The sequence below is a fragment of the Rhea pennata genome, chromosome 4 (assembly GCF_028389875.1).
Source record: "Rhea pennata isolate bPtePen1 chromosome 4, bPtePen1.pri, whole genome shotgun sequence".
NCBI lineage: Eukaryota > Metazoa > Chordata > Aves > Rheiformes > Rheidae > Rhea > Rhea pennata.
In genome coordinates this window covers 65,922,586-65,934,855 of record NC_084666.1, presented here as the reverse complement: position 1 = coordinate 65,934,855, position 12,270 = coordinate 65,922,586, and the positions used below count along the sequence as shown (strand labels likewise).

The following is a 12,270-nucleotide window of genomic DNA, read 5'->3' as shown; positions in this document are numbered from 1 at the left end:
GACAGTGATGTGCTTCTCTGTCAGTGGTGAGAACAGTGGCAATTTGCCCTCGCTCAAGATGACTATTCATTTTCAAAGCATTTTAAAAACTTCAACAGTGTGTAATTAGCAATGCTCTGAACTGATAGATGAGATGGACCATTATTCCCATTTGAGAGGGGCAGGGGAAAAGAAGAGAAAAGTGAAGGAAAAAGGTAAATTTAGGTAATCCACACACAATTAAAGTGGCAGATGAAGTCAGACCTGAGCTGGAAACATCACCTGTCTTTGTCTTCTGGCCAACAAATCCAGAAGAAATGGATCAATCGACATGATCTGCAGAGTAGTGTAGCCACATTCATACAAACTCATATCCCATTTAACCAGACACTGGCCTCTCCCATTAGCTACGTTACTGCATGAATAGTCCTCCTTATTCTGGTTATATGCTGTCATGCACCAAGGAAACATGGACATCTCCCCAGACTGTGTTCCTCATACCTCCTTTTAGGAAATATTACAAGCTGAGGTGTCACCTAGATATTTCTTTATATGCAGTGGTCAGCAAGTCAGAATACCATTTCTCCTTGACCTCTTATTTTCCAGAGAACATAAAAAGCGTTTGAAAATAATTTAAACATTTTAAATGTTACTAATTTTAAATGTTACTTATGAACTTCTCCACAGCAGTCACCATAATGTCTGCATATTAATGAATTTTGCTTATACCACTTCTGACAGTTAAGAAGTTTCCATCAGATTGGAAACACAAAGCAGAGAGCTCTCAACATTCCTTGCTTCTCCTATCTTAAGCATAGCATCTTCCTTGCTGCTCTTTGGTAAATAATTTCCAGAGATATGCTGCTCTCCCTCCCCCACCTCTTAACAGTGAGCAGAGAGAAAATGGTAGAAGTTGGTTCCTACACCTCTCCCTCCAGTAAGACCCCATTCGTATCCTTTAAGATTAAGGGAACATTAAAAGGGACCCAATTGTTTAAGGTACTGGGTGCCTTGAACAGCCCAGTCTCCTGGGCCAGAGAAAACATCCATCAACTCATAGGATCTCACTTCTCATTGTGATAGCATTTTTCTTTTAAATAACTACCCAATAGCTTAGGCATTTAACAAAACAGACCTATTTAAAATGATATATTAGTAAAAACTTTGTGCGCTTAGATGAAAACAACCAAGCAAATTCATTAACACTCCTCAGAAATCACATTTCTCACTCCCTTAAAAATAACAAGCCCTAACAGCCAAAGATAGGAATTTATAATCTATAAACAAATTACTTTTAATTAGCCCAGGCAGTACAGCACATCAACCCCACTATTCCACTTGGACTTTCTGAGAGTGGTGCATGTTGTGCTACATGAACTCAGGCTACATTCTGAGTAATTCTCCCTAGCACACACGTAGCAAGCAGAACTGATAGGGCAAGGCTAGCTGTTACCAAGTTTAAGGTATATATGCCCTATGCCTAAAGTGCACTTTCATTTTAAAAGTTTTAGTTTTGAGAAAAGGTCATTTTTTATTTAATGTCCTGGTCCAATGTTTTAAAATAGATTCTGGGGCTTATGATTTAGTTCCCCTCCCTGCTTTAATCAATAGCCTTATACTCTTGAGGTTATTATACTTAGATATCTATATCTCACTAACACCATATACAGTAGCAAGAATAGTAGTGCCCTCTTCCAGATAATGCTTTGCTCTAATGTTCTTTCTGATCTGAAATTCATTTTGGAATGTTCTTTTGGAAATGAAATTCGTTTACACAGCCAACACATTTCAATTATCTTGCACCTCACTCTCTACTTGCTATAGTACACAGTTACCCCTTACGTACCCAATCTCCCATTTCCAACAGCTTGCTGTAATTAGCCGTACATTGAGATACAGCTGAACACATAACCTAGACAAATACAAGAAACCTACGATTAATTCCCCCTCCACGATTTTTATGATGCCCACAAACTATACCCAGTGCAACTGCATATTTTCTAAGTCCTCTTGCAATAGTCCTGAACAACATACAGAGTTTGTTAAAGGATTCCCTTATGAAATTCCTGTACTGTGGCTACTACTACAGTGTACTTCCTCTTGAAGAAACCTGCTACTGCAGTCCCGTTGCCTCATGCTTCCCTCACCTTTCCCATATGCTGGAATAGAGCACAGCTCTCTAGCTAGCAGCCTCAGCACTTCATTTCAGAAATGACAGTATCACCCACGGAGGTTCAGAGAAGCATAAAAAATAAAACCCAGCTTCATACCATCCACAGCATAAGAGACTCCTCAGCTTTCATAGGTCACCCTTCCCAGCAACGTCACCCCTCTTACTTCCTCTTCAGCTCAAATCTACACAGAAGTCCAAAGTAGTTCAATCTCCTCTCCAAAGTCTCCTAGTGGATACAGGCTGCAGGTGCTCCCTTCTCAGATACAGGCATTTTACTCCTCTACAGGTTTCCAGGTAGTAAAGTCTCTCTTCTACTCACACCCAACCTCAGCAGGAACTATGAGAGGCGAGCATAACTAAAAACACCAGTAAAGCCCAGGAGAAACCACTTATTCTTCTATATACAGCCTTAAGAGCACTTCTTTAATTGGTTTAGAGCATACCTTCATCAATTTTGGAACTGAAAGCCTTTAAAGCAGGTTGTAGCCTCACCCTACAAAAGCCTCACTCCACCCTGTTAGCACTTGAATGTAGCAAGAAGCAGCTGTGAAGTTAATTATTACAGCTAATGACTTCATGCACACCACCTGGATTGGGGACATTGTCTAGGCATATGCTTGTAACCCACCCCAACAGAAACCTCTTTTATCAAGGTTGAGTTCACATTTTTTACAGCTTACACATCCTTAACACATGCCACAGCATACATGTATTTAAGTACCTCACCTCATCGAGTAGGCTTAACTCAGTAAGTCTCTTGTGTGCTCCAGCCCACCTTTCCCAGCATAAAGAGATTATTTTAATGTTACTTTCTTTCAATTCTTTATAGTGTGAACTCCAAACTGCTGTTACATTACAAGAAATCAGAGGCAGCATGTCAATCTGTAGTCACTCACCTTTTGCATGTCCCCTTTTCCAGTTTGGATAAAACATTAGCAGTTTTCCCAATTTTCTTCTCCAAAGATATCATTCAACCCCCACATTACTCCCATAACTTCCCCAGGATACCTGACTCCAAACCATCCAGTTGACTCTTACTTAAGAAGTACTTCCATCCTCCCAGCAACAATACTGCTAGCCTCAAGCCTTGGTTTCTCTTCATTATTTATTTTCCCATCAGTTTCTGCAGGATCCATCCTCTCAGAATCTCCAGCTTTTGATCAACAAATTACATCTCCTCCTTAGTTCCCTCTACAACAGCAGCAGTAGATGCTGTGCCAGCCCCTTTCCGTATTCGTATCTCATCTTCTCCCCCTTCTTGTACTCACTGTTGAGGACCTTTCAGAGGCTCTGGCCTAAGCCTGCTATGTCTGGATGCTACATTGTGCGGAGACTCGTGTTTATGCAATGATTAGACTTCAGACAAAGCTGAGCAGACCTCTAACTCCTTCACTCTCGGTGAATACTGAGCAGTGCCCTGAGGACCAAGTGCCTTCCATATGTTCCTGTGTCTGCAGCCAAGTTTCTTAAAGAAATTGATTGTTGTTATTTAAAGTATAAACCTACAGCATTTCATAGCATCAAAAAGAAAGTCACTGGGCAGAGCGCAAGGGAAAAGCTCTGCTTGAATCATCTTTCACTTCACAAGCCACAAATCACAACGTGTCCGTAACGTTAATTACGGCACTTAGCACAGAATTAAATCTATGTATATAAAAGTAATTACAATAATTATTACTACTGTGGTGCAATTATATTACTAATTATGCACTCTCAAATCATGAATCGCCCCAACTTGCATTTCTGACATTGACTCCGTATACTTTCTCTATTTCCCCATCAGAAAGAATAAGAAAGTCCAATTAATGTAGTCTGAAACAGTACTCCTCACACATGACATTTCATTACTTCCTAGCAACAGGAAAAAACAGTCCTGTTCTGATCTGCACATACAGATGCTTAAGTCCATTGTTCAGGAGACATACAGTAGATATGGCTAGGGGAAACGCAGAATTTGTGGTTCATGGATTTTATTATTTAATTACGGGTTAAATTTGCAACCAATACCAGCATTTTCAAACTCCTCTTGAACTGCAAATTACTTTGGATCACTTTGAAGATCCAAAAGGATGCTGTTTCTGAAACAGCGTATACTTCATGAACCCTGCAGGCTGGGAACTTGGCAGGTCATCCCCAAAGCTACAGCCCAGAAACCTATTGATACAGATATTTCAGATGCACAGGTAAATCCTAGTCAAATGTTGTTACAGCTCCTATTGTTGATCTATAGCTACCTTCAGTACCTACATGTCTTTGTCTAAACTGTAGGACATGTATGCTCTGGAGAACAAGTCACAGTCCTGCATTACCTAGTTGCCTAAATCAAAGAATTATGGCTCCACCCTTGATGGCAAGCCACTTTCCATCCAATGGACCTAGAGTGGACAAAAAGGTAAGGGGGGTAGATGAAGGATGTTACTTACCTGGGCCTCATCCCAATAAGCAGTCGAGATGCATCTGGCTGCACATCTGGTTATCAACTAAGAAGTGCTCTTAAGTCCCACTGGTGAGAATTGCGTTATTAATTGATTGATACCTCTCTGCTATGCTCCCTATGAGCTTCTTCCTCAGCGCAGATAAGTAGGATAGGAAACATGGCATTAGCTTGCATGCTTCTCTGTAGTGTCTCACATCTGCTATATGACTAAGAAGCGAGCAATCCAGTAAGTGACTGAAAAGTCTTCAAGAGCTGATGATTTATAAGTTGTAGAGCATATGTTGAATCAGTATTACATTATGGTGCTGAAAGTATCAAAGGTTATGATTTTTCAGATAAGATATAAAAAGGCACATTCTATTTTACTGTGACCATCTTTAGCCTTTCAAAAGTTAGGAATTTCACTCTCAGTGCAAAAGCAAAGGTTCCTCATGTCATCCTTATTTTCACTGTTTGGTAGAACAGTTTCCTACTAATATGTAGCTGCATATATATTCTAATCTGAAAGAAAACAGAAAAGTAAGTATACCAAATTGAACTAAAGAGTGACCTAGAGCAGATCTCAGCACTACTCTTCATCGTGCAACACAGACAATGCACAGGCAAGCTAGAAGTTATACACAAAAGCAAGGCAGATGGTGCCATATTGGTTTTTAAGTTCACAAAACAATCTTACAGAAGATATCTTCAAATACATGTATTTTTCAGTATGAAATATGGTAAGTATAGTATTTAGAAATAAGTTCTATGCCCCTTGCATATGCAAAGCTCCCACTAAAGCAGAAAAGAATTTTGTTTAAAATACTTCAGTGAGCAAGGCCCTTCTGTTGTTATCAATGTAAATAATTCCTTTGAGCTGCTAAGTGACTTTCCACTATGGTAAGACAAGTGACCACAGGTTTAGTTATGACTGGAAGAGCAATAAAAATGCAAAAGGGGAGAAGTAATTTTTATGGACTGACTTTTTAAAAACAAAAAAATCAGGAAGCATTATATACTTCATATAATTACTTACAAACCCAATAGAATCTGTAGCTTTGATTTCACTAACATACCAATAAGGTGAAAAATTACTAAAGCTGTAATGAACAGAGCACAATTTTGCTGATCACAAAGTACCATTTATGTTAATATGAGAACATTAATCATAATAGAATCATTTTTTGCACCTAGATGTACTGTTTGTAATAGGAATTTTCAAAAAAATTGCACCATAAATTACTGCTAATGAACAATTACCTACTGCAAATTACTACTAGCATTTTTTACAACCAAAAGGAGATCTGTCTTATCTTACTAATAGCTTATTAAAATGGTTAAGAGCTTCCTGTAGATTGCAAGTAGCATGCAGAAAATTAGAGAGGAAACGAAAAACCAAAAGCTCTGTGACAACCTTTACTAAAAGCAATTAATTTCTGTATATGAAAACCTGAAAATTTCATAATCTTGGCATCACACACAAGCATGCTTATCTCAAACATAAGAGGTACTCTAAAAAAAATTTCAGCTCAACAGTAACGTCAGCTCAGTGCAATTCATTGCAAGAATATAAGTATTTATCAGTGAGGTAACATTAACTTTTTTATGTCTTATTTACACGAACAACCTAGAAATGATTTAACTTTCAAGTCAGTACTTTTTTGTATTTACTGTAAGGCCTAAACTCCATTAGCTGTCACCAATGAATTAAAAAAGTGGATTTCATTGCATTTTCTTTATCTTTTAGGCCAGTGACATCAAAGCTAGTCGGTATTCTCCCAGTAGCTAAATATATTTGACTCGTATCAGTTGGTTTCATGTTTCTTATAATTAGATAGTTTTCTCATGGCTGATTAGGAGAATGCCACTGTGCACGTTTTCTACTAAAGAACTAGTCTATCCAAAGATGATGGCTGCTTTCCCTCCAACTGAATAGTTAAATTTTCCTCTTGTCTTCGAGTGTTTATACCACTACTGTTCTGTATAGTAAAATATCCAGTATAATCAATAGAAGCTTTTATTTAAAGGGATTAGTACTTTTTTTATTTTTTATTTATTTTTAATAATTCAAGCATTACAGAGACCACCTCCACAAAACATAATATGGCTAATTTCTGTAATTTCATAGGTCCAACTATATTCTGTTAGCAAACAAAATCATGATGGGCTCCTCCTCAGCACTGGCTAAGATGATAAAAGCAGTAAAGAAGAATGGCATGTATGTAGCTGCCATCAGGAAATACTGGCTATGAACGATCAGGTAAAGAGCCATGATGATACAGAGACAGTAGAATTGAGGCGATCAGATTTCAGAATTATTGAAAGCCAGTACGTTTCTGGTATCAGGGAAGAGCCATTCGCAAGTATTACATTTTTCTATTTAGGTAAAGTCTGGATTTTATTGCTAGAGAAAAGCATTTTTTCCTTGTTTAAGCTAAACTTCATTTATACACGTGTTGCTCCCAGCACCATCAATAACAGCAGCATATGCACAAATGTGACAGAAGACAACAGATGGTCGGTAACCAAAAGTTTTGAAAAGGTAAGGAAGCAAGAAGGTAACATTAGCTTTTGGGGTGCCATTAGTCTTCTCAAATGGTTTAAAAGGTAGCTAACAAATGTAAAGACAAAAGACACCTTCTGCTCCTAACTCTATGTCTTCCTTACTTTAGGGTAAGTTATTTCATGTTATTGACTTACTTGCCTATTTCTAAACTATGCTATTTACAGAGATCCCCCTTTATGAAACAATGTGTGATCTAGATCAGAAATGAGTATGCAAGAGCTAAATATTTCAATGGGAAGTCAATGCATTAACTTAACTTGCATTGGCTCTCATAGTCACATCCACAATAGAAATATTTTACATTCAAAGCTCAGAGAAGAATCCCATTAAGCATTATTTGTAGCAGATCAAATCACAAGAATTAGGGCACTACATCATAGTGAGGGTGCTTCTTTATTCAACATTAAGTAAAACTACTGACATTTTTTTCCTCTAATAAAAGCTAACATTGGCGGTTAAAACACTGCAAGATTGCTAGTAATCAGCTGCGTATTAACAACTATTTATGGGAGTGTACAAGATAAGGAAAAATAGGATTAGACTGGGATTAAACAGGGTCAAATGAATGGAATATTTGGCTCACCTGCATCGGGCTTTCACATACAAAAGCCAGAGAAACAAAATACAAATGGAAAGCTTAGAGAATATATTTCCCAAATTCTGGAGTTTAGTCTAAATTAAAGGTTCTTCAAGAAGAGTATTATTAAGTAATTTGGTATGAAAATAAGAATTTTTATTACAAAATCATTCTACTTTATATTCTTTCTTCGCAGAAGTTCTATACTAAAAAATATTTCCTTGGGGCATCTTTACCAGTACCTTATTCCTGTTGTGTTTTTAGATACATTCTCCTTATATCTCACACAGAGCAGAGACAGCTGAGAAAGCCCCCTTCAGAAATGTCTCCACAATTTCTGGAGGAAGGAGGGAGAGCAAGTGGAATATAGAGCACCACTATGCCTGGTATGTCACTATTACAGGTGTTATTACTCATCTGCATCAACGATTCTCCCAAATTCTTTTGTTACACACAGAACAAACACTGTTCATGACAGGGCATAAGACAGAACAGTTCTTTTGAGTGTGATATAAACATCCAGGTATCTCTATAGGTGCTGTAGTTACCTATGTTCTTTTTTCGCTCTTTTTGATTCAGTCTTGTATCTTGAAGATTATAATAATCCTTATTAAAGAAGTTTGTTCATAGAATCAGTAACTGAAATCTCTAGAAAAGAAATGAAATTGATTTCTATGAATCTTAAAATGCTTTAACCTAGAGCAGCATTTATATTACTGAGCTACACTACGGAGAATTATATTATCTTCCAAATTCACATGCTATCCATAGATTTAAACTACATCTCACTTGCAGTTCGCTTCCTGTACCATTCAGTACCTCTGATTTTTATCCATAAACCTTAAATTCTTTAGCACTTAATTTTAAAAAGGAAAAAGGTGTAAAAATTGGGGAAAGTTTTTAAAATTAGAAGAAAACATTACACTCTCCTTCTAAAGCACTGTAGTAAATTAAATATATATATATATTTAACAAGAGAGAGAGCACAAGAGAGGGGGAGAGAGAGAGAGAGAGAATAAATGAGTAAGTATTAGGGATTAAAACCTAAACATACAAGCATTGACTGTGGCAGATGTATCTACCATTAACACACACAAGGCTTTCTCTCTAGTTTTCATTCTAGCAATGCTTGTCAGCTTGTTACACCAGTACATTTTAAGTTGAATTTCAAGATATGGCAAGGGGAGTTTCTTCTAAAATCTCACAGAGATAACTTGTTCATCAAGCATTGTAAGAATTGATAAGGCAGCTGCAGCATTCCTGGAAACTTTAGGCTATTATATAGCAGAATAAAAGTCAAGAGCTAAAATATTCACTGAGTGCATACGCATACATGACTGTTTTCTTGGGACCTACCATTCCATACCGGCTAATTGTTTGTACAGGGATAATCAAGAGTTTCAGATGTATTTCTGATTTTGGAAATAAAACATGCATAACTAGAGCCAATTTTTCTTTATCTTCTTTTCACTTAGTCAACTCCCACTGAGGAATACTGACCTTTTTTTTTTTTTTTTTTTGGGGGGGGGGGGAGGGGAATGGCCTCACAGCATCTGTGCTTGATTGCACCTATCACTATGCTGAAAGCCTGAAACACACCTGAAGCTGGTGTGACACACTTAAAAAGATCAGCTATCACTGACTAACTCCCATAACTGTAGGAGGGATAGTGGGACTCTATCTCTTGTTATGAGCTGCTGTTTTACAATTAGATTTTTATCCAAATAATTTGTACTCAACTAAAAACAAAAATCCCAAGCAAACAATAAACCCACACAATCAATTTAAGTTGTAATTTTGAGAGGTCTGTAAGGTTTCTTGAGTTATACTGTTTGGCATTATTGTTTAGAGTTACAGGAAAAACATATGCTCAATCCATACACCAAATTTAGCCCAAGTTAGGCATTCAGAAAAGTTAAACTTGGCTCAACATAATTTGACTCTCCAAACAGGTTCATTAGAATTGCATGGAAGAGAAAAACAATCATCTAAGACTGTTCTCTCCAGGGATCTTAGCCTTCTTCAAATTTAGACCGACTAGACGCTACAGGATAAGGCAAAACAACAAACAAATGTACATCTTTTCACTTATCTATTAGTAAAACAAGTAGTTTCTTCAAAAAAAACCCAAATCTTCAAATAAAAAGAATATATGGAACACAACACAAAGATGAGTACATACAGTTGATTCCCTGTGTGTAACAAATAGGAGAAGTTTACGCTGCTATCATTAGCATGTTTGAATATAATTCATGCATGTCCAAGTCACCTTTAAACTACACAGATCTAGGTTGGCTGCAGTTTAACTGAAGCAATGCAAAGCTTAAGGCAGGCTGCAAAACTTGATGGAGAAGCAGAGTAAACAATTAAATATTTGGACCATAATGAGTTCCAGACTGCTGCTAGAACAGGGCTGGTACTAAATTTAGCTGGTTACAGTTGAGACCAGATTTTCAGCTCAAAGACACTTCAAATTCCAACTCAGTAAAAATCTCATTCAAATCTCTCACTGTCAAAAACAATAAGCCCTAAACTAAGCACCAGTTTAATATTTCCAATTCATTTTTTCCTCAACTATAGACAGTATCATATATCACATTTTTCATAGGCTTCCCAATAGACTAGATCATTCTTCTGTATATACCTTCTTCAAGCAATCAGAAGCACTCTAGGATTTATCCTTTGTCCGTATTGTTCCCCTGTATATGCTGTTTGCGCCAAAATCAATTGTTCTTCCATTTTTAGAGCCTTTTATAGGTGATTTTTTTTTTCAGCCACTGACTCCATTGATATTTACTGAAGTGTGTCTTGGGTCATGAACCACACCATGAAAGAGAGAAAAGTTTATGGCAGTGATCAAAGTAGTGCTAAAACAGAATGCTTTCCGAAGTCAGACAAATTGACCTATGGAAATAACAAATATAAAAGCATATAAGAGCCTACTGAAATTAAGTTATACATTGATTTCTCCACATCTGTCAGACAGAAGGCTTAAGAGATACCAGCATTTAAGATGAATGGTTACATATGAAATTAATGTGGAAAAGAATATAAAAATTTTCCCTTAACTGATCTCTAAACTTTTAAGGAGCAACTTACTGCATTTTTATTTGTCACAAATGAGCAATTTTTTGAGTTTCTGTTCACGCTTCTTCCTCCTTGGATACACTGTTAAAATCTAGGAAATGGCTGGTAGCTCTGAAATTGAAATAGATTCAAAGATTATACAGACAGCTCAGCTCATACAGAAAGCAAGCAGCTTTCTCATCTACTAAATATTCCATTACCAGAGGAGGCAACTTGGTTCTGTGACTAAAGGACTAGTCTGGGAAAAAAAAAAAAAAAACAGACTTTGTTCCATCTCTGGTCTGCTTTGTGATCTAAGTTATTTCAATGACCTCTTTGTCTCATTTTTTTCTTCCTTAGGGAGATAAAAATAATCAAGTCTCCCTTACAGCATGTTTGGATTTAAGGGTGAAAAATACCACATAAGGGTATTATTATAATAATCTGATGAACTAGATATGCTCACGTGATTAAAAAGCTCAGTAAGCATTCATGTCATACATAATACATACATTCCTGTCACACACAATAGTCAGATGGACAAACTGTTTATATCCAAGGAATCAACAAAACAAAGGGTTAAAGGAAAGCATATTGGGTGGGTCTTCTCCACATAAACTCAGAAGGCATTAGGTAATTAATAAATACTTTTTTCCCCATATAGTAAATAACACAGTCAATACATTTTAATACATGTAACACATTTTAAAATAAGTATCATTTGTAATTTCTGTGCAGTTTGCCTTATAAATCTATTTTTATAATCAGGCAGCTAGAAAAGTTATTTTTCTAGTGTCAATATAGATTAGATTCAAATAAAGGATTAAGTCATTTTTAGTCTTTTATCTAATAGAAAACATATTTTAATGTGAACAAAAAATAAAAGATACGTCCACTCCTACTAGTCACAAATAATTCAAGAAACAGTATTTCCTTTGAAACAGTAAAACCTGTCTAGAATCAATGAAAATATAGTAACTTGCTAAGAAAATAGTAACACTTCTTTAAAAGCTTAGTGGTGATGGAAATGGAATATATTTGTATGAATTTCCTTATTTATATCTCAAAACACAAGAGTAACTAAATTATTTATTTCACAAGAACTCATACATATAAAGCATGATTTTAGAAAGTTCAAATGCAACAGATTCTAATAAAAGTTTATATATTTTTGTAATGCTTACTTACATTCACCCAACTGCATACAAGAAAATTATTCAAGTTACAAAGTAGCTTTAAGAATGTTGATTTTAATAAGTTTTTTTCTAAGATTCACTTTGTAAAATTAACAATAAACCCTCTCAGAACTTTAACCTGGAATACTGATTTTTAAAAGGGATATCTGTGAAAGTTAAAGTAAGGCTATTTTCACAAAATACAAAATATTCAAAAAATTTAAAATATTCAATATTTCTAAAATATTATGGAGTTGATAAATTGTCATAAATTTAACACAAGTTCCTGCTAATTAAAAGAAGTGGTTCTGAAAATAA

At 36.1% G+C, this 12,270-nt stretch overlaps 1 protein-coding gene across 1 annotated transcript in view; it reads right to left on the bottom strand.

Annotated features, from left to right (window-relative positions):
- Nucleotides 1-259: 259 nt before the first annotated feature.
- MANBA (mannosidase beta) overlaps nt 260-12,270 on the bottom strand; it is a 186,409-nt gene continuing 174,398 nt past the window's right edge. Inside the window, exon 18 of the mRNA XM_062574173.1 lies at nt 260-271. The gene's annotated coding sequence lies outside the window, so the exon portion shown is untranslated. The remainder of the gene's footprint in view (nt 272-12,270) is intronic.